Source organism: Anser anser, assembly GCF_964211835.1.
Source record: "Anser anser genome assembly, chromosome: 5".
NCBI classification, from domain to species: Eukaryota; Metazoa; Chordata; class Aves; order Anseriformes; family Anatidae; genus Anser; species Anser anser.
Window position 1 is genome coordinate 14,056,799 of NC_139725.1, and position 25,887 is coordinate 14,082,685.

A 25,887-nucleotide genomic window follows, 5' to 3' on the forward strand; every position below is an offset into this window, starting at 1 on the left:
TTTCAAAGGCTCTCATCTACCTCTCAGAACTCTTTCTTCAGATTCACCTGAGCAGATGCACTGGTACCCCTTTGAGCGGGATGTTCCCAGAACTATGAAAACATCCAAGGGTGCAAAGAAAACAGGCACTGAAGGCAGCACACACTATTTGTGCAGCAAGAGCGTGTGTCTATTACTAGCAGTTCAAGCACACAGTGGAAGAGAGGTTAGTCTGGGAAGGCTTTGACTCCTGCTCAGGAATTAGCATCATTTGCTTACTCCAAGAAAGGGCTTACGGTTTCCACAGGTTTATGTTTAATATAGGTGCGTGCGATTCTGGTGCTTCAAAAGATTTCTGAGTGAAATAAAACTAATATAGACCGGAGCGAGTGGTATAGCTCTTCAATCCTCTTTTGGAATGCACCATTAGCTCTGCACAGCTGATCTCTCTGCTTTATCTTCTCCAGATCCCTAGTCTTTAAACAAACTCCAGATTCCCACCACCCCCAAAAATGCCTCCTAAGACCTGGTTGTTTTTCTTCAAAGACGTAATAATTTTAAAGGACTTAGTAATAGCATTTCAAGAGGAAAAAGCGCGCACACAAAAAAACAATAATCAAGTGATAAAGGCCAAGGAGAAAGTCACAGGCAGTTATGGAAAAGGATATGCAATGCAGTTCTATTATCCTCTTGAAATGAAGAGTAAAAGCTTGCGAAATTCCATTCCAATGCCTGCAACTCAGTCTAAATCCTTCTGACCACAGTAACAAAGCTATTACATATTGCTTCTTGGCATTTTCATCATGTTCCAAGCACCTAGCACAGGGCTCACAGGTTTCAGCCCTTCAGATTAATGAATCTTGTGATCATGAAATCAGATTGCCAAGTGCAAAGAGAAAAGTAAGACGATTTTTCAAGATACGGAGGAAACCTCCCACTACACTCATATCCTTGTTTTGCTTCCCCACCAAACAGGTCACGTCTTCTTGCCCACAGGCTACGCTGCCCTAACCTTCATCACTCAATGTCCAACCTTCTTCTGCTGTCCTTAGCTACCCTCTTCACAGAATTCCTGGTGGCTCCAGCTGTGCGTAAATCCAAATAAACCACAATAAAAATTAACTTCATTGTATGACGAATATGCAAGGAACACGACACTTAACACACGTGGAAGTATATTTTATCTGACCTGGTCAGAAATGACACTGTCGTTGAGGGGTAGGCTTGTTCCTGGGAGGAAACTGTAGTCAGTGAAGAGCCGAGCCCTAAAGAAGCAGCTAATGGATTTTCCAGAACCAAGAATCAAATGCTAGAATGTAAACACCCTTAACCAGATAAATCCTCAAAAGGATTAACTCTGTCTGCGCAACAGAAAGGCACCCATTCAGCACAGAAAGCCTGTCACCAGAAGGGATGCACAACATGCAGAGCCAGCCAGACAAGCAGCAGCAGATAAGGAAGAACACCAGGTTAACGGCGCAAGGGGATGCATACATTCTTTTCTTCTTCTCCCAGAAAATACAAATAGAAAATTATGATTATCTTAAAAGCCATGTTTTTCTTTTTACTTTCTACTCCCTGTATGTTTAAAAAAAGAAAGGGGAAAAAAAGGAATAATTTCTGATCACCAATCCTTCAGGAAAGAGCAGATCTAACAGACACTGTCTGGAATGCAATGTAAAAGTGGTCAAAACTTTTCAATGGTCCAAAAGAAATATGACTACTTGTAAATTAGCAATTCAAGCACGTGGTAAAAACATAGAGATGAGGTAACTTTTTCCTTAGCTAAGTTGTACGAGCATCTTAAAGCCATTTGTACTGCGTGGCAAAATTAGAGTACATCAGAACAGACTGAGTAGGGAGAAGGTAGTACCAGTGAAAAATTAAAGGACTTTCTCATGATGGTAGTCTTAAGCACTCTTGCCAGCTTTCATTATTAGAGCACATCCCCTATCTGCAAATGTTTTTCATCAACTTCTTTCTCCCCAATCCATCCCACTGTTAACTCTCTTCTGCCCTCTCATTCAACAGCTTTAAGCAACCAGTAACAGAGAGCAGGATTGCATAATGGAAGTCACAAGCAGGGAGCTGGTCAGGCAGCTTAGTTTAGGAGCTATTGTTGCTATTACAGGGCATAGGCAGAACTAAATACACTTCAGGTTCTGTAACAATGCCGAATAAACCCAGTTCCCAAAGGGCTTGAGAAATAGGATGCCACCCTTCTAAAAGCTACACAAAGAGAGCTCTCTGGCTCACTGTCACTGTGTGTCAGCAAAGGAACATTGCTTCCTCATGCTCCCACAGTTACTGGAGTGTAAGACAATGTTTTATGCTGTAAAAACCACTAAATTGTCAGAGAATACCCTTTTTGGAGAAGTCTGTTAGCCAGTTAGCGGAGGAGCACTTCTGAGCCTGCTGAACACAAGAGGAGGGATGACTGAGGGAAACTACAACTCCACTGAAACTGAGGACAAAACCCTTATGTCTGCAACAGAAACACAGCCAGATCCCAAACAGATGGATGTGGAAAAGCTTCACTGTGAAAGACAGAGCTTTTGGAAGTGGTCAGGGCCCAGGGGGCTTCATCTATAAAAACGTCTCAAGCTGTCTATCCAAGAGTCTTCAGACAAGAAATGCTTAGCAGTTTCTACAAACCTGGCCCTCTGAAATAATGGAGCATAAAAAACCCAGGCACTCCCAAAACTTTTAGACATCTCAGGAAAGGCAGGACTTCTGCCTTGCTGATTTACCCCACAATTTTAAAGGGTTTCCAAAATAAAACACATGCTGATTTTATTGTCTGTGTTATTCTTGGAGCCTGGTCATGTAACAGGCTGTGGAAGCCAAAATGTATTTTTTTTTTTTATCAGCCTGTACAACGTGGAAAGCTTCTGAGTCTCAGGTTTGCTCCCGACAGCATGACCAGAAATACTCTTTGCTTGTTGCAGGAGCTATTCCTCCCAACCAAGACTGTGCATTGTGTTTTTCTATTATGGAGTTGCCTGCAAAGATATTTCTTAAAAACGAACATGGACTTACCTTAGCCTGACGTTTCCCTTATCCTTTTCTGATTTTTTTTTTAATTTCAACTTCAACATTTTTAGCATTTCAATAAACAGCACATCTGTACTTCAGTATTTTGCACCAGACTAGAAATAGTGAGATGGAAAGACAGGGAAAAAATAAAAAGAGACCAACACTAGCTGTAAAAGACTAACTAAGAAAGGGTGCAAACCAAAACGAGCCTGTTGGCCTTACAATCAACCACGGGAGCTTTTACAAGCACTCGGCTCCTGACTGCAGAACTCTGCAAGAGTCTAAAGGAGGCAGCATCCAGGCTAATTAGGCAGGGACTGCCCTCAGCAAACCACACCACAAGAGAAGTATCAACTGCACAAAAACTCTCTGCTGAATTATTTGTTTTGGACTCTTGGGCACACAAAAAGGCTCCCAGCATGGTTACAGCTTAGCTGCTAAGAGAGCATTACCTGCTTCCTACAGCTACACTCCATTTTGGATGGAGCTAGGTGTTTAAAGGCTTTCAAAAAGCAGCTTCTAGCTTCAATAAGCTGAAGAGAGCTCCCCGAGGGGGAAACCTTTGTTCCCTTTGGCTCACCTGGTGAAAGTTGTTGCTTATAACCCATGATTACTTAAGTCAGCTCTAATGTCTGGCTACCAGTTGGCAAGATACAGCAGCCTGCAAAGAGCTCAAGCTAGGACCATGACTAAATAATTTCCACCAGCTGAAAAATGTTTTCTGGTACGTGGGAAGTGAGCCCAGCAACCAGAAGAAAGGGGGAAGCCTTAGGAGGCTGTGAAGCCTCCCTCTTTTGCACACACGCAGCCCAGGTGGTACTGATGGGTTTCAGCCTTTGAGAGGTTCATTAACACTTACACAGCTTCAGTCCATCCAGGTGAAGCATCAGGCACTTCTTCCGAGGCACAGGCAATGCAGTCTCAAGAGAGTAATGGCAGAGAGGTGTCACATGCGTATTTCTCATCTAAGCACACCTCACAGTGAATTTGCCAGGACTTCAAAGATATGTGTGGCTAAAGTGTTCAGCCTACCTTATCTCCTACATACCACCTGAAGCAGCTGTATTTAAATGAAAAGCAGGTGAGAAGGACAAACGGGGCTCAGGCACCAGCTGCCATTGCAGATGGGAGTGGTAAGAGCAACACTACAGGACACGTATCTAGAAGCAGAGCCCTTCTCCCCCTTGGAACTATCCTCAGGACCAGGAGAGGTGGAGGAAGCTTTGGCTCACCATGATCTTTCCTTCCCCAGTGCCTCCTTTGAAAGGTGGGCATACTGTCCTGCTCTTACCTGGGGCCAGGCAAGTCAGGGACTTCCTTCGTCCTTCCTGTCTCTACAGCACTCAGCCAGCAGGCTCCTGCACCAGGAGTTAATGGGCAATGAAGGTCAAACAAAATAAATGGGGTCATCTCCTCACCGCGTTCTCCTCTACCAAAGGAACTGCCAACCAATACAACACAAAAGCCCTCACTAAAACCAGCTGCAAGATGCAACAACATACTCAGACAGTGCTCAACAGGGCCCTTCTCTGCGTACAGCCATTTCTAGAGTCTTGCAACCAGCAAATTCAAGCCAGACAAGTAGCTCTTCAAGGCAGACATTAAACATTCATTTCTAATAAACACAACCCTGAGCCCCAGGGACCAATGAAAGGTGTAGGGAAGCACAGCAAACATAATCCAGAGTGGACAGACTCACAAAGCCTCACATTGTGGTTATTTGAATACGTGAAGAAGAAAAAAAAAAAAAAGAGAAGCATTTTTGAAATGATTCAAAATGTACTAAGATATTTTGTATTTTGGCCACTTTAGTTCTTCAAGGGCAATTTTCCCTTATCTCTGAACAGCAAGAGTGCATGCTTCTCACTGTTACTTTAGAAATGTGTAAAAGAATTTCAAACATGTCCTCAGCATCTCTTCGCAATGCAGCCTGGGGACCTCCAAACATGCGCTCTTTATATCTTCTCTCTCTGGAGTGGGCAGCAAGGGAGAAAGAGCCATGTGAGACAACAGCCCGAAGACTGGGGCTTAGGAGGGTGCCCAGCTATTGCTCAGCTAATAGCCCTGGCTTCTCTAGTTATAGTGTTGGATTTTATGCATCTCTTGGTTTATATTCACAGTACTGCAGCTTTAAACGGAATTGTGGGGTTCCAGGTATACATAAAAAGAAAAATCTTCTAATATCAAATGGAAGAACACACGTAAGGCAGTGGGCAGCTAGCTCTGATGATAGAGGTCACTATAGGCAATTTCCACAGGCACGTATATAACTACTAAGAATACATATGTGGATCTTTTTCATATAATTGCTTTTTTCACATATTAGAAAAACAAATATAATAAAGATTAATATTTTAATATCATAGTAAGAAGATGGGCAAACAGTTAAATTCATAAAAATGCAATTAAGCGAATAGCCGAAGCTTTACAGCAAATTTGCTCATTTATGGGAATGTCCACCGTGTATTAGTATTTCCATAAATACCCCTCTGAATAAGATTATCAGCAGAAACTGAAACAATTCTTTTTAAACAAATGTTGAAGAGAGGCTGCAGAATAAGAATTTTGTAATTCAATGCAAATATTCGTGCAAAAAGCTAAATCCTATGAATTATACGCATTTAGTCAAGGAGCAGAAATACTACTGTGTGACCTATATGTCAAAATCCAAACAGAATTGTGCAGCTGGAAGCTGAACACTTGAATACCAGCTACTGAATACTAAAAAGGAATTGCTTGAAAACAACCAACAAAACAAGAAACAATCCATGAATAATTTGAAATAACTCATGCAATTGAGAAGTCAATAAGCTATTTGTAGACAATTTGTCAACAGAAGAACTTACATAGAAAATTATATTTTAAAATTGCTACAAATTATTCATGTAGCTATCACAAGAACATTTATGATTCATCATGAAGAGACAGAAGTAATTATACCAGGGGTTGAAAAGGCATTTTCTTTCATGTATTATATTCTGTAACTGATCAGGTGTATTAGGATAATATTTTTAGCTATGATTTTGCTGATCCCCAAGGCATAAGCCATTAGTGAGTGATGGAGGGAAGATGATGAAACTTGAAGGCTAAGTAGCCTGATTCGCTCTCACCAAGTTTGAGCAAAATCTGACGTCAATGAACCCATACTTTAATGTAGTAATGTCATTATTCAGTCTCATTTTCGCAGATGGTCATACCAGGCAATAGTTTCATTCTCTTGATCTGCAGAAGAACAATGACGTCTTCAACTTGGTTCAGCAAAACCCTCTTTTATTCCTTAAAAATTTAAAGCACATGATTTGCTACTATTGTCCAAATGGGGGTAAAAAAAAAAAAAAGCCTAACACACACACCCCTTCATAGAGCTGGATTCTCCAAGAATCCCTAAGAGATCTCTAAGAGCTGCAGGACTGGGCTCCTAACTTGGGTATGACTGGTAGGAAAGTAAGAGAGATCTTGCACAAGCATTAGATTTCCTTGACTTCTGTAACCAAATCAAAGGAGCCAGTCTTGCTGCACAGATTCTGCAACATTTAAGATAAATTACATGGTTCTACTGCTCTCATCAACTGAGTTTCATTTGCTGTATCAGTTCTTCTCCTGTCTACATAATAATGGAGAACAGTAAGTGACATCCGTCACTCGGAAGCCTTTATTCCCTTTCTCTCAATGTGAAATCAGAGCACTGCGGTGCATGGTCCAGGAGGCACCGATCACATTGTCTGAACAACCAAGTTTGCCAAACCATGGAAACCTGCACAGCAGAAGGGGGCAACAATTTTCCTCCCAAACTCTGAATTTTGTTATTCTTCATGGAGTCATGCATCTTTATTCACTCGGGGTTCTACCACCTGCCCCCCCGAAAGGTTTCTGACTCCTAACTCCATTCAGCAGCACAACATCTCATCTCTACAGCCTTCCATAAACTACACATTTGGGGAAATGTTTGTAAACCATGAGACTTAACATACTTCCAGAATACTTCACGTGACCTCAAATACTTGTACTATTTCCTTCAGATCAGATACAAGATCAGATGAAGAACTCGCTCTCAGGTGTCACTGGATAACTCCAGAAAAGCTGTGGGACAACCTAAGCAGATGGTTACTTTTTGCTGAATACTGCTTTTCCCTGTAATTGTACCTCTCCTGGCCTGCATGAGAGTCACTGACAGGAAATGCTGTAACGAGGATAGATTACAACTTGCATTAGCACATCCACATAGTATAAGGAAGCATTCAGACAAGACTGATGTCTTTGCAATTCAGAGACAGAGAGAAGGTAATTGAAAAGGACAGGAGACTGGTCACAATATACTCACTACACATTAAGTGTAGAGTCCAACAATTTGGAGGTAGCTCTGACACGGCTGCCTGGTGAAGATTAATCACGTTTCTGCCACACGTCTCTGGTGTCCTTTCCCTGGACACTTCTCCTGCTGGGGTCGCCGATCACAGGCAGTCCGAGGACAGCAAGCGCCTCCTCTGAGGCCTTATTTAAACAAACAACAGCTCCTCCCAGAGAAATGCCCGAGCGTCATAATGACATCCCAGCCATTTTTCGACATTTCACGATGTCTTTAGGAGAGGAGAGGCCGCCAGGCTGGGAAGCTCCTCCAGCAGGCCATGAGGGAGCAACCACACTCCTGGGGGTGACTGACTTTAGGGGGGGGCAGAGGAGGAAGCTCCAGCCTCGGCCTTGGGACGTGCTGAGGAACTTCACTTCCATGAGGGTATGGAGCTAATACATCACATTTTGGGGGCCTTACAGGAGAAAATCTTACTTTTAGAAAGGAACTGTAACATCACTAGGAAAAACAAGCAATTAAAACCCATTTCCCAAGGACCTCGACAATGGCCACTTAAAGCTGTACTAAAGAGACCGACAGCTTTATTACCTCTTCTCCGCTAACTTACCCCTAACCTACCCCAGCTTCACAACCACATTTTCTCCAACAGATGGTCGAAGTGATTAACATAACTTTGCTAAACTCAGAGAAAGTGTTCTCAACATGTATTTATTTAGTTTTGAAGGCTTGTGCTTCTATTTCAGACATGAGAAGCCACGTTTGCATGTTTGAAAGGTTACCTCCCCCAACAGTATCAATAGGCCTAATCAAAGATGCAACCTACTTTCCCTGTAAACCTTGCCCAAGAAACTGCCACCGCTAGATGTGTTTCAGAGCAGCTCTTCCCACTGAAGCTGCTTGCATTTCTCACTGCCGACCGACCTGTGTTCGTATTTCAGTTGATAAAGGATGAAACACCAAAAGCAGCAGCTCTCCCCTTGAAGCACACTATGGCATTTGCCTGCTGTAGCTTTTGTATCTGCTACCAGTACGGGCAGGATCTTGTCATGCTTTTCTCAGACCAAGTGCTCAGGGAGGAAGAGATCAGCAGGAGCAGAGCTTGCACTCACACGCCAGAGACCTCGCTTTCAAGTCCTTTGTACAGTATTTATAAAGTATCGATGGAAGCAGTAGGTGGCAGCTGGTTAACATCATGTAACACCACTACGGAACGATTTTGACCAGAAGTTAAAGAGAGCCTCATAATTAATTGAGGCTGCAGGAGGAATGCAGGCAGACTGACTAATTACCTCAGATACTCCGGCTGAGGCGCTTGCTGTTGCAACACGTGTTAGGAGATCTTCAGCGTTCATAAGCAGGCAGGATCTCTGTTTTGTGTCTGCACTAAAGATGCATCTCTAAACATCTAACACGTCTCCCCCAGCCTGAGCCCTCGCTCCATGCTGTACCGCAACAGCGAGCATTTTCCTTTCCCTCCCACAGCACAGCCTTGCTCAGATCTGCCCTCCGCTCCTGACAATCATAATAAGACTTTCCTGTTATGTACTGACCAGCAGCAGAAACAAAATGTGAATACTGAGGTCAGCATAAAATAATGTCTGAATTGCCACCCCCAACCTTCCGAGCTGGACGTATACTTGGAAACAATCAGTGGATCAGTCTTGCACTGAGAACCTTGTGAAGTGCAACAAAATGAGCAAGAGGCAAGTGGAGTGGAGACATAAAAAATCACATTTCTTCAGGTGTAAAATGGAAGGAAAAAATTGATTAACTTTAGAATAAGTTTAATACAGCATTGGCCAAAATGCCTGCTAAGGATACTTATACGATAAATCAGCTTCTGATTTCTACTCAACCTTAAGACCTTTTAAATCCATAAGTGGAAAGCTTTTTAGTGAGGAAAAAAAAAAAAAGTAAAAACAGGGATCAAGTTAAAAAGTTAACCTGGCAAATATGCAAGAGGCTTAAAAGGCGTCAGCCTCAGTCCCCCACATTAATCTGCAGTGCAAATCTGAAGAGGCTAATGATTTCTTTCTCACCCCTCTGTGCACAACTCCCCCTTGGTCTCCTTAAGACAGAAAAATGAATAATAATAAAAGGCACGTGCTCCTCTCATTAACAACTCTGAGCTCTCATTTCTGACTCGGTATTAAAACATCAAAAACAAGCTCCCCAGCCTCCATCACACAGGGTGATCAATGCTTCTTTACCACTTCGGGAAGATCTAAAGAGGCACCTAATACATTTATTATGTTACAGTCACCAGCACAAATTCCTTTCAAAATATAATAATCCCTTCCACGTGACACTTAACTCCCCAGTAGGTCCTTTTGCAGTCAGGTTAATAACCTTCACATTATGTAGGTAAAAGAAGATTAACAGTGAATATGTTGAATCCAAGTTTATGGCACTGTACCTCCTCCTTTTGTTTGCTTCCAGGCCCTGCTGGCCTGTCTAGGACTTGACAAATAAATCCCACTTGGCATTGCCAGCAAATGTTTCTTGATTAAGCATTTGGGATCAAAGAGGTTCTTCTCGTTTCCTCACGCTGCAGCTCCAATGGTCTAGTCTCAATTTGATTTGTCTCCCTAGTCCAACAGAAACAGGAGGGGGGTGAGAAAGTGAGAGAATAATTTGTTTCCCTTTAGACACGCAGTCCTCAAAATTTATTTCTAAGTACTGCATTTTATCTTCATTGTTTTTAGAACAAAACATCATATTTTCAAACATCAATAGGCACTCAAATGCCTCTAAACTCACAAAATGCTCATCGCAAGACAGAAAAGCAATCTCTAAATATGACTTTATATTCTTAACAAAAGGCAGGTGTTTTCTCTCTCCTGTATTTCTGTCCTGAAAACATGGTACCCAACAGGTCTGTAAGCACAGCCTGTTCTGTCCAAGCCAGGGCACTTGGAGCAGCAACCTCCTCATCAACCGAAGAACCAAAATCTTCACGTATCAGCAACCACCACCTTGCTCCCTCAAGCAAGGCTGAGCCACCCAGGTCGGGCACCCAGCAAAACGTCCACGTCAGCTCCCTGGCGCAGGCAACTAACTGCAACTGGGTTCATGCAGCACGCAGCAGAGACTACAGAGGTGGCAGGGGAGAAAAAGAAACGTGGGAAAATAGAAAAAGGTGGCAGGCCCTGAAAGTCTTAAGTGCTTTAGCATAATGAGAAGAGGATTTTACAAATAGCAGCCATAAACCTGGTCAAAATCATAAACATGTGAAAGAAAAACATGGTGCCAGAAACCACCTGCCACCACATGTACAGTTACAAATCTCTCCTTCCCAAAGGAAACAGGAGCCTTATATTTCTGGGATCTGATCATGTTTCCAAAATGAAACACAGCTGATAATAAACAAGACCCCAAACACCCATGAAACAGAGCTGTTCAATGATCTGAAGTCAGACTTCCAGCTCTCTACTGGATGGCAGTCACCAAGGACAAATCCCTGCATTAAACAGGGAATAGACTGCAAAAGCAACCAGGGAATTCTTGCCACTGGGTACTGTCAAGAGTTTCTAGCTGCATTAGGCAGAATCCCTCATCTTTCTCCTGCATCTGCTCCAGTTGGGTCCTGGGGGTATGAACTGCAGCAGACACCCTTTCAAACAAGTCCACAGTCAGATCTAGCTGAGAGGTGGAAATTAGGATTTCCTCACCCTGGTCACTGCCTCAGGTGACAAACCGCAAATTCACTGCTGTCTCCGGGATGAGCCAGACAAACACTGCTGTCTTATGCAGGCACAGCTGCTGGCCTCAGATGGGCTGGGAAACATCCAGGCACACCGAGGTAGGGAACAAGGCTTTTGCAAGGACTTTTCCTCTTTTGATCTTCTGATGTTGTGCAAAGTCCTGCCACACTTCATCCTCTTCAAAACAAGAGTTGGAATGAGGAGAGATTATTTGTTTGTTTTAGTGATAATGACTTTTTTTTTTCCCAGTGACAAGCCTAGCTGGTATTTGTTAGCCAAAAGGTCTTCTCAGAACTAAAACCAAGCCAAAACACTAGAGCTCACATCTTACCACTGTACGGGCTTTAAAATTAACAATATCCACCTCGCAGAAGTTGCACAGAAAAGATTGCATCTTCCTAGGTCTCAAAATAATTGGGAAGAAAAGATGAAGCAGTTTAGGCAAAAAAAGTGTGCCGCTGGCTCAAACTGAGCTGAATAACCATGACTGCTCCTACCCCACGGCTGGCTGGCAAGGGCTCGCTTCCCTCCGCTCGGACGCAAGCACTAGTCGCTCATTATTATTCAGCACTTGCTCAGCACAGACAATACACACTTTGCACTGTAGAAAAGCAAAGGAAGGCACTCTTCCTGCCTCAGTGGATTTATATTCTAAGGCCATCAATCTCATCCTGACACTTGGTACATGCAGCAATCAGCAGATGGATCGCTGTCAAAGCACTGCATCCTTTTACCTTTCCTATACTAGAGAGAATACATCTATATTTGGTGCCTCTTTTCAGAAAACAAAGCTGGTCAAAACATTTTGAATTGCAAACTTTCTCAACCAAAACGAGAGAGAAGAGAAATGTTTCACGGTAATTCTCCCTGCTTTTCAAATCACTCTACTCAAAAATGAGCTTTGAAGAAAATAATGTTCAAAGAATATTTGGAGCTAACCGAGCACAGCTCACGGGGAACCAGAAGAGCTTGGAGTATGTTGATTCTCCTTTGGTAAGGAGGCTGTTTTTAATGTGATTGCCTCAAAAGTAGAGATGGGAACCCCTCTGCAGTGTGATCACCAGGCACTCCAAACTTGGGGGATTCTAGCTGCAAATGTATCTTAATTTGCTAGGACAGGATAGAATCAGGTAAATGGAAAGAAAATTTGCCCCGACACAGCCGGTGCCATGCAGTACAGCAGCCCCGTATCTGATGGATACACACCTGCCAAATTAGTCCTTCATGGTAGCTAGCAACTGCAGCAACTTGCTCCACATTGTTGGCCAGGCCGGTGCCATCCTGCAAAAGCAAACTTCACGCTTCTTGGCCACAAGCGAGGGTGAGCTAAAGCCCTCATCTAATAGCAGTAAATAGGAATGAACGGACCTGGGGGCTTTTTCAAGCTGTTAGATCTGTAATCATGTGCTGCTCCCACTGCACACCAGAATGAAAACTGGGGGTGGGGAATCTACCCCTAGGGAAGTGCTCTAAGCATTACTGGAAGGAGAACCTGGCTCAGTTTCCCACCGAGAAGAGCTGGAGACAGACAGCAGAGATCCATCCACATGTGCAGACACCACAGCTAGCTACACAGTGTTCTCCAAAGCCTCCCCAGGACTAACAACCAGATCTGCCCTTTGTGCACATAACTTTTGGATGCACAGGCCACAGGTACAAGCATCCATCAGTACTGGTGCTGGTAGAACAGAAACCTCCTGCTGACCCTGAACACAAAGTCTTTCTCTAGCTCACTTTTCCCGTCCCCTGGTAATCACTCTGATAAAGCTAAGAACTACGCTAAATCTACATGGCTCTAAACCCTGCATATTTTCATTCCTCAGTTTCTAAGGCATAACACCTAAAATCCACTGGAAAGTCTGGAGTTTTTACTCTCTCCACAAAACACTGGATTTACTCAGAGGGCAGTTCCTCCTGTCTCCCACCTCCTTCATCTCATACATCGCCACCAGGTGAGAAAGACTGCCTGACCCCTGCTGTAGCTCTATGCCACTTCACCCTACCTGACCTTCAGCAGAACAACTGAGTTTTTGCTGCCTCTCCTCCAAACATGAGCGTCGTGGGTGCTGCTGGACGCATTCAGGAGGCTGGGGAGAGTGCTGCTACACCCATCAGCATCTTCTGGATGAGGATCCTGCCTTTCGGAGCCTCTGGGCAGCTGACTGTAGCTGCCAGCCATATCAACACCACGTAGCACCAGTCTGGAGCCAGCCAGCAGGACTTCCCAAGCTAAAAAGAGACATAGCCCAGGCCTGGTGACACTCTGCAGGGACAGTTGGCTTCCAACGAGGGGCTGGGTGGCAGCTGGGCTGGCCCATACCACATTCACCATTTCTGGCCTCCCTGAGGCAGCAAGAGAAGAGGCACCTGGGCCTCTCTGCTGCTGCACAGGAGAGACCTCCGGCTCTGAGCTGCAGCCTGGCTCTGGGACAGTCATCAGCAGCAGGGCCAGCAACCCAGCACAAAGAGGTAACTTCAGGCCCAGAGGTCTTAAGGTTAGGTCTGGACATGGTCTGAAACATGGCATTTATGTTCAAGCTGTGATTTAAGGTTTACATTTGGGTCTGTACATTCTGGACTGCCTACATTCTCTGGACTAAATGGGTGAAGCAGATGCCGAGTCCTTCCCCAGGAGCTGGAGGCAAAGGGACACAAGGAGAGCTTGCAGAGGCTGAGCCTCCTTTCCCTCTGATGGCACCAAAAAATCCTCCATCTCACTGAGCTGTACTGAGCACGCTGGAAGTCAAGGTGGCAAATGACAGCACTATGCATCGGGACAGAAATTATGTAAAATTATGCATGCAGACACACGGGGAGAGGGAGGGAATCAAACTTCTCCCAATTGTGGCAGACAATAGGTCTTCCACATGTGCCTGCAGTCTCCTTGAAATCCCAAAAGGACAGGATACACAAGTCCAGAGAGAATAGCCCTAACTGAGCGAATGATACAGCATACAGGCTAGGCTTTCTTCTTGCTGACTTCAGCTTCACAGCCCCATGACTCCATTTGCATTGGTGATGCCAATCCTGGTTTGAGGGAGGGAAAAATCAGGTCCCTAGGGTGCAGCTGGGGCACCAAACTCTAACTGCTTTCCTGTAAAGCAGTTCAAGCATACTCCCAGAAAATAAGAGTGATTTTATAAGCTTAGCGTAAAATGTCTCAAGCAGGACATGATGGCACGGGTTGCACAAGGCACAATATACCACGCGCCCCCCTTTGCTCTAGACTTGTTTTAGCAATCTCTGACTGCTAACCTCAGTTAACTTTAACAGAATTTCTATTTTTGTTTTCAAAACAGCTTACAAAACTAGCCTACAAAACCTACAGCAGACAAAACTGAGTAAGTGAGGAAACTATCCAGACAAGAAAACCTACTTTCCATCCCCATTAAACCTGAAACCCTTTCAGGTATTCTCTAGCAGCTGCAACCATCCTTTGCAAAGTTTCTAGGACATCTGTTGGCTAGCTGCACACCAAGTAACAGAAGCCTCTAAGAATGTCTCTCTCTCTCCTTGCAGAAGGAAAAATAGAGATTAGATTTGTCAAACAGGGATAAGAAGTTAACGGGGCCGATAAGGTTAGACATGCCAAGCAATTCAGCAAACAATTCTGGAAAGAACGATTAGATCTAGGGTAACTAAGTATGATAAATGCTGACTTTAACCCAATTACTTACAATGATTTTAGAGGTCTGTGAAGAGCTGAGCACTACAGCCTTGTAATGAATGAATGTGCATGAGACTGGGCAGGCCCTCTTCCTCACCCCACCTCCCAAAGAACCAGAAATTCAAGTTAAACAGATCTCGTGGAAAAAAAAGATCTCCGGATTTTGTAAATTTAAAACCTTTGTCTTGGCTCTAGCGCAGTCTTGATAGCAAGGAACTCACGATCAATTCCCAAACCAAATTTTTTCTTCCATTTCAGAAAGTTTGCTCTCCTCAAAGATCTTTATGCAAGTTAAAAGACAATGGAGATGTATGCTCGGTTTGTGCTCTTTCTGAAGAAAGCTCCCCCCCCCCCCAAAAAACATCAACTGGAAGAGTCGAAAGAAAATATTTGTATTAGAGAAATGCTCCTTTCTTTTTTCTCTGAATTACAAGCCAAAGGCTGTGAGGCCATTTTCTGCTCAAGCTGGTGTCTCCTCACTTTCTGAGGCCCTGCGCTGTCGTTGTCTAAGAGTGCAATTGGGCCAGCCCAAGCTCTGCGGCTCACTTCAGTCGTACAGGCTCAACACAAAGATCAAGGGTTTGGGAAGACAAGACCATTTCCATCAGATTTATAAAACCCCAGACTGGAAAAATATCCTGGTCTAGCAGCACAACCCCAGATGACATTTAATAATAGCAAAGACAACAACTGTAAGTTAGGCCAGAGCATTTCTCGGTCACCTCGGCTTTGATGTATGTGGCTTCAATAATAAATTCATTTGCTGTATGCATTTTCATGCCGAGGCCTTATCTAGAAGGAATACTGGCTCCTTTTTCTGTTCCCCCTGCCCTCCAAGCTGTGTTTCATTTATGTCATGAAACCTATCGGCCTAGCTTTTTTCATCTCATTTATTTTGTGGCCATGGCTTGCTGTAACATCAAAAGACTTCTTTAATATTTTGGTAAAGAGCAGACATGTACACACACACACACGTTTCACCTATTTTGGAAGGGGAAATGTTGAGGGAAATTGCTTGGAGAGGTTTAAAAAAAATAATACTATATTAGTATTACTTGTGGAACGCAAATACAACTCCCAGCCATCTTTAATTGTTCAAAAAAAATTCTGTACATTAGTAAAAGCCTTTAAGTTACTGCAAAACAGCAAGCTCCACACCGACTAATTATTTTGTGGAAAAGAATACGATTTTTTTTTATTATTGCAAGCATTCATAGTTACAACGTTCTTGAATTATGCTGGAAACCTAAAACAGAGCTGAACGTAAACAGGATGCACCAGCACGCTCCGTGCTGAACCAGCAAATTGAATACAAAGCTACACGGAAGAATTTTGCTTCAAGATCATACGCTCCCTTGTAACAACAGGGTTATGGGGTCTCACGTGTGTTTTCTCCCTGCTAGGCTTTGGTAAGCCAGGGCAAGCCTAGCTGCTGCAGGAGAGCGCCCGGAGGCAGCGGCCCTGCAGGGTGCAACCCCGCTGCCAGCGCTCGGTGCCAGCCGCCAGCCCCGCTCCCCAGCCTCGCCAAGGCAGCTCCTCGCTAGCAGCAGCTCTGCATTTGCAAACCTCAACGACTTCCAGGCTGAGTTAGCATGCAAGTGTAGTAGCAAGCGAAATTCCTCCGAATCAGCTGGGATAGACCCAAAGTGAGGCGTACGCTCCTCAACGTGTGCAGACGCACGGATGTAATTTGGGATCACCAACATGCGGGGAGGAGAGCTTAAGGTCCCTGATATTTTTTTTTTCCAAAGAGGTTTGTTTAAAGTTTGTCTGGCAAGCAGTTAAAGGGTGGAGATTTTCAGATGGATTACATTTGTTACTATTGATTTAGAAGACTGTGTCTCAATGGCTTCATGGTCAGAAATTTACCTATCGATCGGGTGCCGGGCACAACTGATAGATAGTTCTTGTAGCCACTGCTATTTCACACACATTTCTTTTCTCGATCTAAGAATAAACTACTGAAATGCACGAGCAATTCATCACCTCCAGGAAGAGGGGTGGGGGCTCAAGTAAAAACAACAAGGTGGGAAGGAAACACTGTAAAGTGATGACTCGGCAAGCGATCAGTTAAAACAGCCAGAGTTAGGCAGGGAGCACCAGCCCTCTGGAAATCGTAGCTGGAGCAGAGCCTAATGCTCTCCAGCTGCTCCTTCCCACCCCAAGGCTCAGGGGCACCAACTGTAACCAAAAAGGCCAGGGCAAACACAGGAGCATTTCCCTAATTGCTGAAAGATTAACGGCTGGACATGGAGGCTGCTTAAATCAAGCCATTACATAAAGCTGATGGCCACCAAAGTGTTGAATTCACCTGCACATTCAGGAGGAAGAAAAAGAAGAGAATGGTCTCCGAAGAAATTGAAGCTGCCTCTGCTGCTGCTTACTGTCAGCTACAGCATTTGATGGCTTACTCGACAGGGGGCTAAATACCACTTTGCCCCAGCCCTGAATTCCCATTGACAGTTCTTTGGCTTCCGACTCTACATTTCGCTAACAGCTACTCCAGCTACGTGGATTGCACACGCAGGAGAAAGCACATTTCGGGAGGAATTACTCGAGCCCAGATCAGGGGTTCTGAGGTTGTTTGGCCCACTTCAACCTGCAGTTTGCTTTGCTGAACTTTTCTTGAAGAGCTTGGGCTCATTGGAAGGACCTTCTAACCACTGCAACCTCAAACAGCAAGGGAAATACGTTGGCTTATACAGTCAGTTTACAGTACCGGGCAATACCTGAGTACCAGAGGGTTTTCCTCTCCTGCATTTGCTCCCACTGATGCTTATCTTGGTGCAGGGGGAAAGTCCGGTGGTTTGTGGGAAAGCATGGCTCCTGTGAGACAGCCTGCTTGGAGCCCTGCTTTACCACAGATTTCCCCAGTTATTTGGCTAAGAAGCCTCTCTGGGCTTCTTCTTCCCATCTGGGGATAAAGTCCCTACTCTGCAAATCCCACCAAGTGTTGTGCGGCTGAACAGCAAAGTGGGGTGGGAGAAGGAGGAAGGAAAAGATGGAGGCTGTCCACATGGCACCTGATGGAAGAGCTCCCACATGCAGGAACACGTGTCAAGGGGTGACTTCCATCATTTTCTCCTTGGCAGGTCAGATTTTTCCTGAGTTGGTCAGAACACCAGAATCACAGGTAGTAAGGTCATATGAAAGCACAGCTGCTACAGGATGAACGCAAGCCCCAGGCTTCTGGACAGAAAGGTATGCCAGCACAAGCAGTGTCTGATGATGCTGTTTACCTTCAAACCCTTCTACTGATGCTCTTCCATTTGTAAGACACCTGAGTGACAACTAAAATGTTCAGTATTTAGCTAAGAAACATATCACCTGGTTTATTCAATATACTAGCGCCTGCTTTGTTCTGGGCAGAGGAGCAGAGAGAAACAGCAGACAACAGCAATGGAGAAAACTGCAGGGATGAGGAAAATCCCCAAACCCTTATGTGTACCTGAGAAAGAGCAGCAACTCTGCTGGGCTTATGAATTGTGAAATCCCCAGAAAAACTACTGGTTAAACAGAGTAAATAAAGAGATAAAAACAAACAAGTGTAATGTTTGAGGGGCGAGAGGCTGGAGGGTGAAACGGACACAGGCTTCTCCCTCCCCCCTAAAATAAATAAATAAATAAACAAATAAATAAATAAATAATCTCATACCTAATCACAGGAACAGAAGTTAGTTCTCCACCTCTTGCACCGTGGAGAAGATTCAAACTAGCAGAGGAGCACACCTCTACTACTGCATTTGGGCTCTGCACCCTAATTCGGAAAACAAAATATTTAGATAAATCTTGGCGGAAGAGCATTGAAGGTGACATTGGCAGGAAAGTAAAAGGAACTACAATCACAAGAATTCCTTGTAAGCACCAGCCCCTGAAACACAGGCGAAGATACTGCTGCTTATAGGAAAGTAGTCAAGAATGTCTTTCATATATTCATTTCTCATAGGACTAGAGCAATTTTCTTTTCATTCCACATTTAGATTTACAGCAGGCTTTAATTCCCTGCGAGGAGCAGGCAGTACTCTGCAAAGGATGGACACGGAAACTATGCAGAGAAGACCGCTGGTGAGATAACATTTACTTTAACTCCAATTTTCTGATGACACGTAGACGAGTTTGAAAATAATGATGGTTGTCAAAATATTTTCCATAATAAACTCCTACGCACAGCGCATTTACAAGACCAGCAGAGTTTCCTACCCAGCTGGTGCACTGGCTGCTACCAAGAGAGTCTCCGATTGCTAAGACGCCGTCCCAGCCCGGGCAGGAGCTGCCTTCTTGCTACTCCCTCTCCTTGGCGTTACACCGCTGACTGTCACAGCCTGCACGTCGTCCTGCATTCTCTGTAGGGGCTCAAGTGGCTCTCACCTGGGGGCTAACTGCTGACCCCAAAGGTATTGACTGCCCTAAAGCAATAGCAGAGGAAGGCAATGTAGCTCTGTAACAAGAAATGGCTCTGGGTAGGCTACGGAGGATGAACCTGAGATTAACTCCCTTGCTGTACTTCACATTGCCATGGATATGTAGGAGACAGGGGTAAGGGAGGTTTCCATTTTGCCAAACATCAGTGGCAAGACGGGCAAAATAAATGTAAGGGGTTCTCTCAGTTTGAGAATAGCAGATTTGTTCCCACCAGCCATGCTACACTTTCCATCCCCGGCTAGCAGCTCTGAACACAGACCGTGAGGCTTCTTTATTTCAGACCTTCATTCAAAGCCTTAATAAAGCTTTTTTTTAAAAGCCTTTTTTTTTTTTTTTTTTAATTGGGGATGTAAAAAGAGAAACAAACAAAAAAGCCCTCAAAAACCCACAACAGGGTGAGGCGCCCGTGCTGTCTGCCGTAATAACATTCGCTAATTAAAACACAAAGCAGCCAGGGCTGCAGGATTAATGGACATGGTTTCCTCTTTTCAAGTCTCGCCCGCTGACAGATCGCCTCATTCCTTCCTCGCTCTTGAACCTCTCAGTTAAAAAAAAAAAAAAAAAACACCAAAAAAAAACAGTTTGCTTATCTTACAGTGTGAGGTTGCCACGGAAACCGCATCCCCCTGTGAGATGCTCTGTCATAACATTTCAGCACTGTATGGAAGGCTTAAAGACACAGCATCCTCTGCTCCGAGGGCTTCGGAGCCAGCCAGAGTCGTTGCAGATGAGCAGCTGTCAAAACCAGCACAAGTTTCAAGTCAGGAGCGAGAGGGAAAGAGAGAAATCACAGCAGAAACATTCCCCTGCCCAGTTCTTCGGGAAAATCTGCTCCTTGAATGGCCGATTAATATTGACCAACAAATACTTCTATTTGGTGTAAGACATCCTGCTTTTGGGAGAACCTGCCTCCTGGCCGCCCGTAGGAAGAAAGAGTGCTGGCGCCAAAACATAACCCCGTCATTCTACCACAGGTTAGCACAAAGCACCTCTTCAGTCGAGGTTTTATGTCAGATTAGCCTTTGAGCCCTAGTTTCTCAGTCCTTTGGTAAGAAAGGAAGAAAAAAAGTAGCAAGCGCATTAATTGCCCATAATGGGAACAGGCCTCCTATAGCCTGCTCCTTAATTACAAGGATGGCTTCCAGGCTGTAATCACTAGGGGTCCAGATGGAAGTTCTCCAAGCTCTTTGAGGGACAGAATGTGTCAGTTATTAATTAAACATATGAGGCAATTAGCCTCAAAACTTTGTAGTAAATCACTACAGCTGTGTTACTTTCACTTTTTCCTTTGGTGAGTGCAAGCAAATGCACAGTGCATTTCCCAGGGGGGTCACGAGGACTGCAGCCAAAAAGCATTCCCAAACAAGACCTTTGTTGTTGGGTGGGAAAAAGTATCTGTGGAAAGCTTGTTTTCAGAAGTCAGCTACTTCACAGTCACATCCCTCACGACAGATGATGGATTCTGTATATGACAGCTAGTCACCGCTCAACCCCTTTGGGGTGCAACGCAGCTGAATTCTCTCTGCCACCCCAAACAGCAGCCTGGCGTTGCTCTGGGACATCACGAGGAAGAAGTCATTTCTGTGGTTAACACTAGCCATAGCTCAGCATCAACTACTGACCTTAGTTCATTATTTCTGAGCTTGTCAAGACTTCTAATCCTGTAGCCTCCAGGGTCCCGTAGGACTCAGTTGCTGGCTGGTCACACGTTTTAAAAGAAGATGCTGCGTTGCATTCTTTGTCTATCTCCAAGTTGAGAAAACAGGCCAAAATCACCATGGCTGGTAAAATCCATTTAGTGATTTATGCTAGTACTTGTGTTCACAGACTAAATCTCCTCTTGGTCACATCAGGAAAACCCGACATCGGCGCATTCTTAGTCCGCATTTCACCTTCCCTGCGGCTCAGTGCCACAGCTGGCAGTTCTCTGCATAACCTGCGCCATTCTCGGGGTAGGCTTTACAACATCTATTTGGCATCCCAAAGAAAAAGGCAGAAGGCAGGGATGAAAGGAGAGTTTGTGTTGCACACGAACAGAAATGCACCTTAGTTTCTTGTATTTCCAAGGTACACGCTGGGCAGGGGGCACTGGAACAGGAACTAAGTCATTGCTATCATCCCCTTCCAGAAAGGGGCAAGAATGGGCTTTCAGCAGGCTCCAGTTTTAAGCTTACAGCTACAAAGCTGAGTGCAGACAGTCAGTCATACTACAGCCCACAGAACAGGCAGTGTGTCACAACATTGGTGCTATTTCCATTTTTTTCTAACCTCCCCCCCCCCCCCCCCCAAATATTAGCATTAAGCTTTAACAATGAAAGTAATTTAACCATGCTAGTACATTTAAACCTTGAGGGTCTTTGACATTCATGAAAGCAGGGAAGTTGTTCAGTATACAGAAGGTTACCCAAGAGTAACCTGATAAAAAACAAGCATCAAAATAAACCCAAACATCAAAAGAATAATCTCTAATTAAATATGCTGGGGATTTTGTCAGCCTATTACCAGACTCTTGATGATCTTTTTCTGATTTCCCAGGGCTCAGGCAGGAATAATGACATTAAATATGCTGTGTGTACTTGGAAGAAAAAAAATGTGGGATAACTTACACAAATAGCTTCAGATGACTCCTAGGACCCTACCTTGTAGGTACAAAAAGGTGAAAGATCTACTTGGTCAACTCCTAACATATTGTCACTGCCAAGCAAGTCCCAGGAATGCTGTGGCCAACGAGCTTCTGTTTCGTGGAGGTGACTGGCAAGATGCTACACCACTTCACAATGCACAGGCAGACTGCTTTTGTCCTTCAGAGCTTTTTCTTTTTTTTTTTGTAACATTTCTGGACCTCTATGCCTAATTGCACCCACTTCATCTGTGAAGAGAGATTTATAATGGAACATAATTTTGAGGGATTAACTTTGATGCTGGTACGCGGCCCATCCAGAAGTGACAGCAAAAAATTTATATTAGCTGCTGTTCCTGCCAAAGAATAACAGAGAAGCTTATTACACAGGCAATCAAGCTCCCAAATTAGTGCTGATTTTCACCCCATGCCACTTTACTGCTGTTAATGATGGGAAGCAGCAGCAAATATGAAGCAAAAAGCCATCAGGAAGTTAGCTTTCAATTTTTATTATTGAACGGGGTGACCAAAGCCCTTGTTCAGGTACGAATCTCATCACAGGCAATGAGAGCTGAAGGCAGACCACAGCAAAACTGGAAGAGCCATCTACTGACCACGGTCCTTACTGAAGGGTTCTCAGGGAGCTTGCAGTTCAGAGTGGCTTATTCACAGGGCTAGAAAAGCACCAATCTTCTCCCCTTTACCTCCCTTTCAAAGGATCCTGCTAGAAGCTGTGTTCAAGGCAGGGCTATGTGATTTTGGGAGCCAGTCACATGTATTTGGCACTACTGTCTCTGGAAAGGTACACAGCGATGGCATGAGCAGCGCTCCCTTACCCACGAGGCAGGGATACTCCCTGGCTCCTGTGACACTCCAGACATCTGAAAGCACTTCCAGCTGTTTGGGACCATCTGTTGGGACCATCCCAGCCCTAGCCAGAACCGAACCCGAGGCATTTAGATTTGTGTTTTAACCCATGGAGACCCCAGTACAAGCTATAATGGTAGCCATCACATTTCCACTTACAAAACCATGTAGGTGGGAAGCCAGGGCTCTGTCTAGACTTTCTCTACCACAAATCTCTTGGAACAGAGTGTAAGTGGACAGCACTTTCACTATGAGCAAGCTGTGAATTACGGTGCTTAAAATATTGGCATTACTATGCTTCACCGCCAGCATTATGCTCTTGACAGACCTGAGCCACTGGAAGCAACTCAAAAATAAATAAATCTGGAACAAAACAGAAGAAACCGTGCCCCTTCCTAATTTTCAACACAGGAAAGGAAGCTTCTTTGGGATCTGCCATCTGAGAAATGCCCAGAGGCGTGATCCAGTTGTAAACATGCACAACGTGATATGCTTAACAGCAAACAAGGCTAGGAACAAGCCATCTACCCTGGAAAGGCTGCGACACCAGAAAGTTAACCAGGAATTTCACGTTGAGCATCTGTCTTTCCTTCAAAGAGATCCTGGTTCCTCAGATCACCTGAACAGTTTCCTATTCACTGTCCTTTCTCAGGTGCTGCTGATTCCTGTTAAAGTTGATTGTTAAAGTTAGTTAAAAAAAAAAACCACAAACTTTTCTTTTCTCCTGACTTTTGTGTCTTGTAGTTAACAGGCAACTTCTGTGACAGGCACAAGAGTACTGCAAGATTTTTCCCTTTGAGGGGAAGCAGAAATGGATGTGCCAGTCTCTTCTCCCTGGTAACCAAAGTCAGAATGCCTGGGAATGGCACAAAGCCATGCCAGGGAAGGTTCAGATGGGACACTGGGAAAAATGTCTTTAATGTGAGGGTGGTCAAACACTGCACCTGGCTTCCTAGCGAGGTGGTTGATGCCCCATGCCTGTCTCAGGCATTTGGATAATGCCCTCAATAATATGCTTTAACACCTGGTTAGCCCTAAAGAGGTCAGGCAGTTGGACTCGATCTTTGAAGAACTGAACTATTTTATTCTACCTACACAAAGTCATTTAAGTTTTCTTTCAAAAATAGGCTAACGCCTTACTCAGCTCTTACTGAAAGCAGTTAGATTTCCTCTACCGAGTTACAGGCTGGAGTGATCTTAACTGAAATGGTGTATATATGCAGAGTGTGTCCATACTTTGCACGGAGCATCTGTGGATTAATCCAACCAAATAAAGAAAGATTGCTGTCATAGATAACTGAAGCCCCGTAACATGAGGCAGGCCTTCTTGCAACATGCCAAGAGGGTAAGAAGTAAAATGTTTCTCAATATTTTCTGCTTTTTGGTACTGTGCTTCTCACAGAGCTTATTTGTTGGCCTCAATTATAAACCTCTCCATGTGGTCTCTCCTAAAGCTATAATTTAACAAGACTGGCTACCTCTGCTTGCACTATGCATGGCCATTCCTACAGCTGAGGAGAACTAGTGTATGGTGAACGCTCGCTAATCCCAACATCTCCAACTGCTACTGAAAGAAGGCATTGCAGTCAGAGGAGGCAAGGGAAAGACAGACCCTTAGATCAGCTCTGATACAGGGACGTTTCAGTCATGTCATGTACTCCTGAGCGTGGTGAGACCAGGATGACAGTCTGGGCCTGACAGCTCTGTGACATCCCTTCTGTTCACTTGCTAATAGAGTCTAGAAAAGCTTTTTATGGTAGCTGGCAGCAGCAATAATAGTAGCTTGAGATATGTTCGTGCTACACTCACTTTGCTAGTGTTTGGATTAATGGCATACTTTCATAAATTTCCAAAGTAGGCCCCCTCACCAGAAAACGCTCAGGTTACAGGGCCCTGCTCTCCGGGTGATGAACCCAAGCGCTCAGCATCCCACCCCCTTGTGAAGCATTCACTCCTCTCCCACGCAGATCCCCTACAAAGTCCTGTACCTCCTCGGCAGAGGGTTCTGCAGAAGGGGGATTAGACCAGGACAGCTATTTTTAAGGATGCAAAGACCCAAGGGGTAATTTTTCTAGGGAGAAACTGCTATTCGCCACTGTGCAAATGGGTAAATAAATCCAAGGTAGGGCATGAAGGGGCTCTTAGAGGGATATTTAAGTTACAGCTTCAAAATACCAAATAAGCAGGCCCACGGGTGTCAGCCCGGAGGGCTGCATTAGGCAGGGCGGGTGCAGCCACGAGCTGGGTGAGGCAAGGGAACAGCCCCACGGCTGCACCGCGCTGCACAGGGCTCGTGCTGGGGAAGGGGAGCGGGCAGGGACTGCTGCTCACCAGCCCCTCCAGAGGAAGTTGCTCTCAGCCTCCAAAAGTGTGCTTTCTGTAAATCAGCCAGCAGCTCCTTCACGTACAGCCTCACCATCAGCGCTGCAACACGGGGAGCGACGCATCTGATCGGGGACGGCTCTGAAGTGCTATGCCAGCAGAAGCAGCGGAGTGAGTTACAACACCAGCCTCGGTGCCATTGCAGAAACAGAACAGCTGGAGTCAAGGGTTTGAAATGTGAATTGCTCACAAAGACTGAACGCCGTGTTTAACCCAGATAACAAAGCACATTTAGTGCACATACAGCTGTGGTGGCTGGTAGCGTGAGGGCCCACTAAAGGACCAAAGGCTGCCAAAAATATTCTTCAAGTGGAGAAAAAACATACCAAAATGAAACCGAACCACAGCAAATCACCACACAAAGCCACACACAATGGAGAGAGGGTTGGGGAGGAAAAAGGGGACCCCAAGCTCTACTGCTGGACACTTGCATCTGTGGCACGTGCAGCAGGCCAAATCAAACACACCGCAGTTGGCTCTGCACAAGGCAATGTGCTTATAAGACACAGGAGTGCTGTATGAGATGCAAACCCAGGTTCCAGCAGCTAAGTGAATCCGCACCCAACTTCTTTGAGGCTCTGTTTACTAGGCACCCTGATGCAGCTGTGTTGCTTCCAGTTCCAGAAGCAGGCTTCTAAACACTGTTGCTGGCATCTCCTCAGCGTGGTACATAGTCAAGGGTAAAAATAGCTTTTACACATCTTTACACTTGTCTTCCCCTCCCTCTGTACTTCTGTTTCTCTTCTTGTAAAGAGGAGAGTAACATCAGTTAAGTCATCCAGCAAATGTAAAGTGTTTATGGTGCCTTCTAAAAGAGGCACTACAGCCACAAAGCTACCATTGCAATTAGTGATTTGAGGTCTAATGGAGCAGGAAGCTGAAAACTACGCAACAGAAGTTT

General features: G+C 44.7%; 1 protein-coding gene across 11 annotated transcripts in view; it reads right to left on the bottom strand.

Annotated features, from left to right (window-relative positions):
- Positions 1–25,887, bottom strand: part of TSPAN18 (tetraspanin 18) — a 110,911-nt gene that overhangs the window by 58,405 nt on the left and 26,619 nt on the right. Inside the window, exon 1 of one of the 11 annotated variants that reach the window (XM_083838750.1) lies at positions 18,351–18,452. The exons of the other annotated variants lie outside the window; for them this stretch is intronic. The gene's annotated coding sequence lies outside the window, so the exon portion shown is untranslated. Of the gene's footprint in view, positions 1–18,350; positions 18,453–25,887 lie in introns of those variants that run through there. 11 annotated transcript variants of the gene reach the window in all.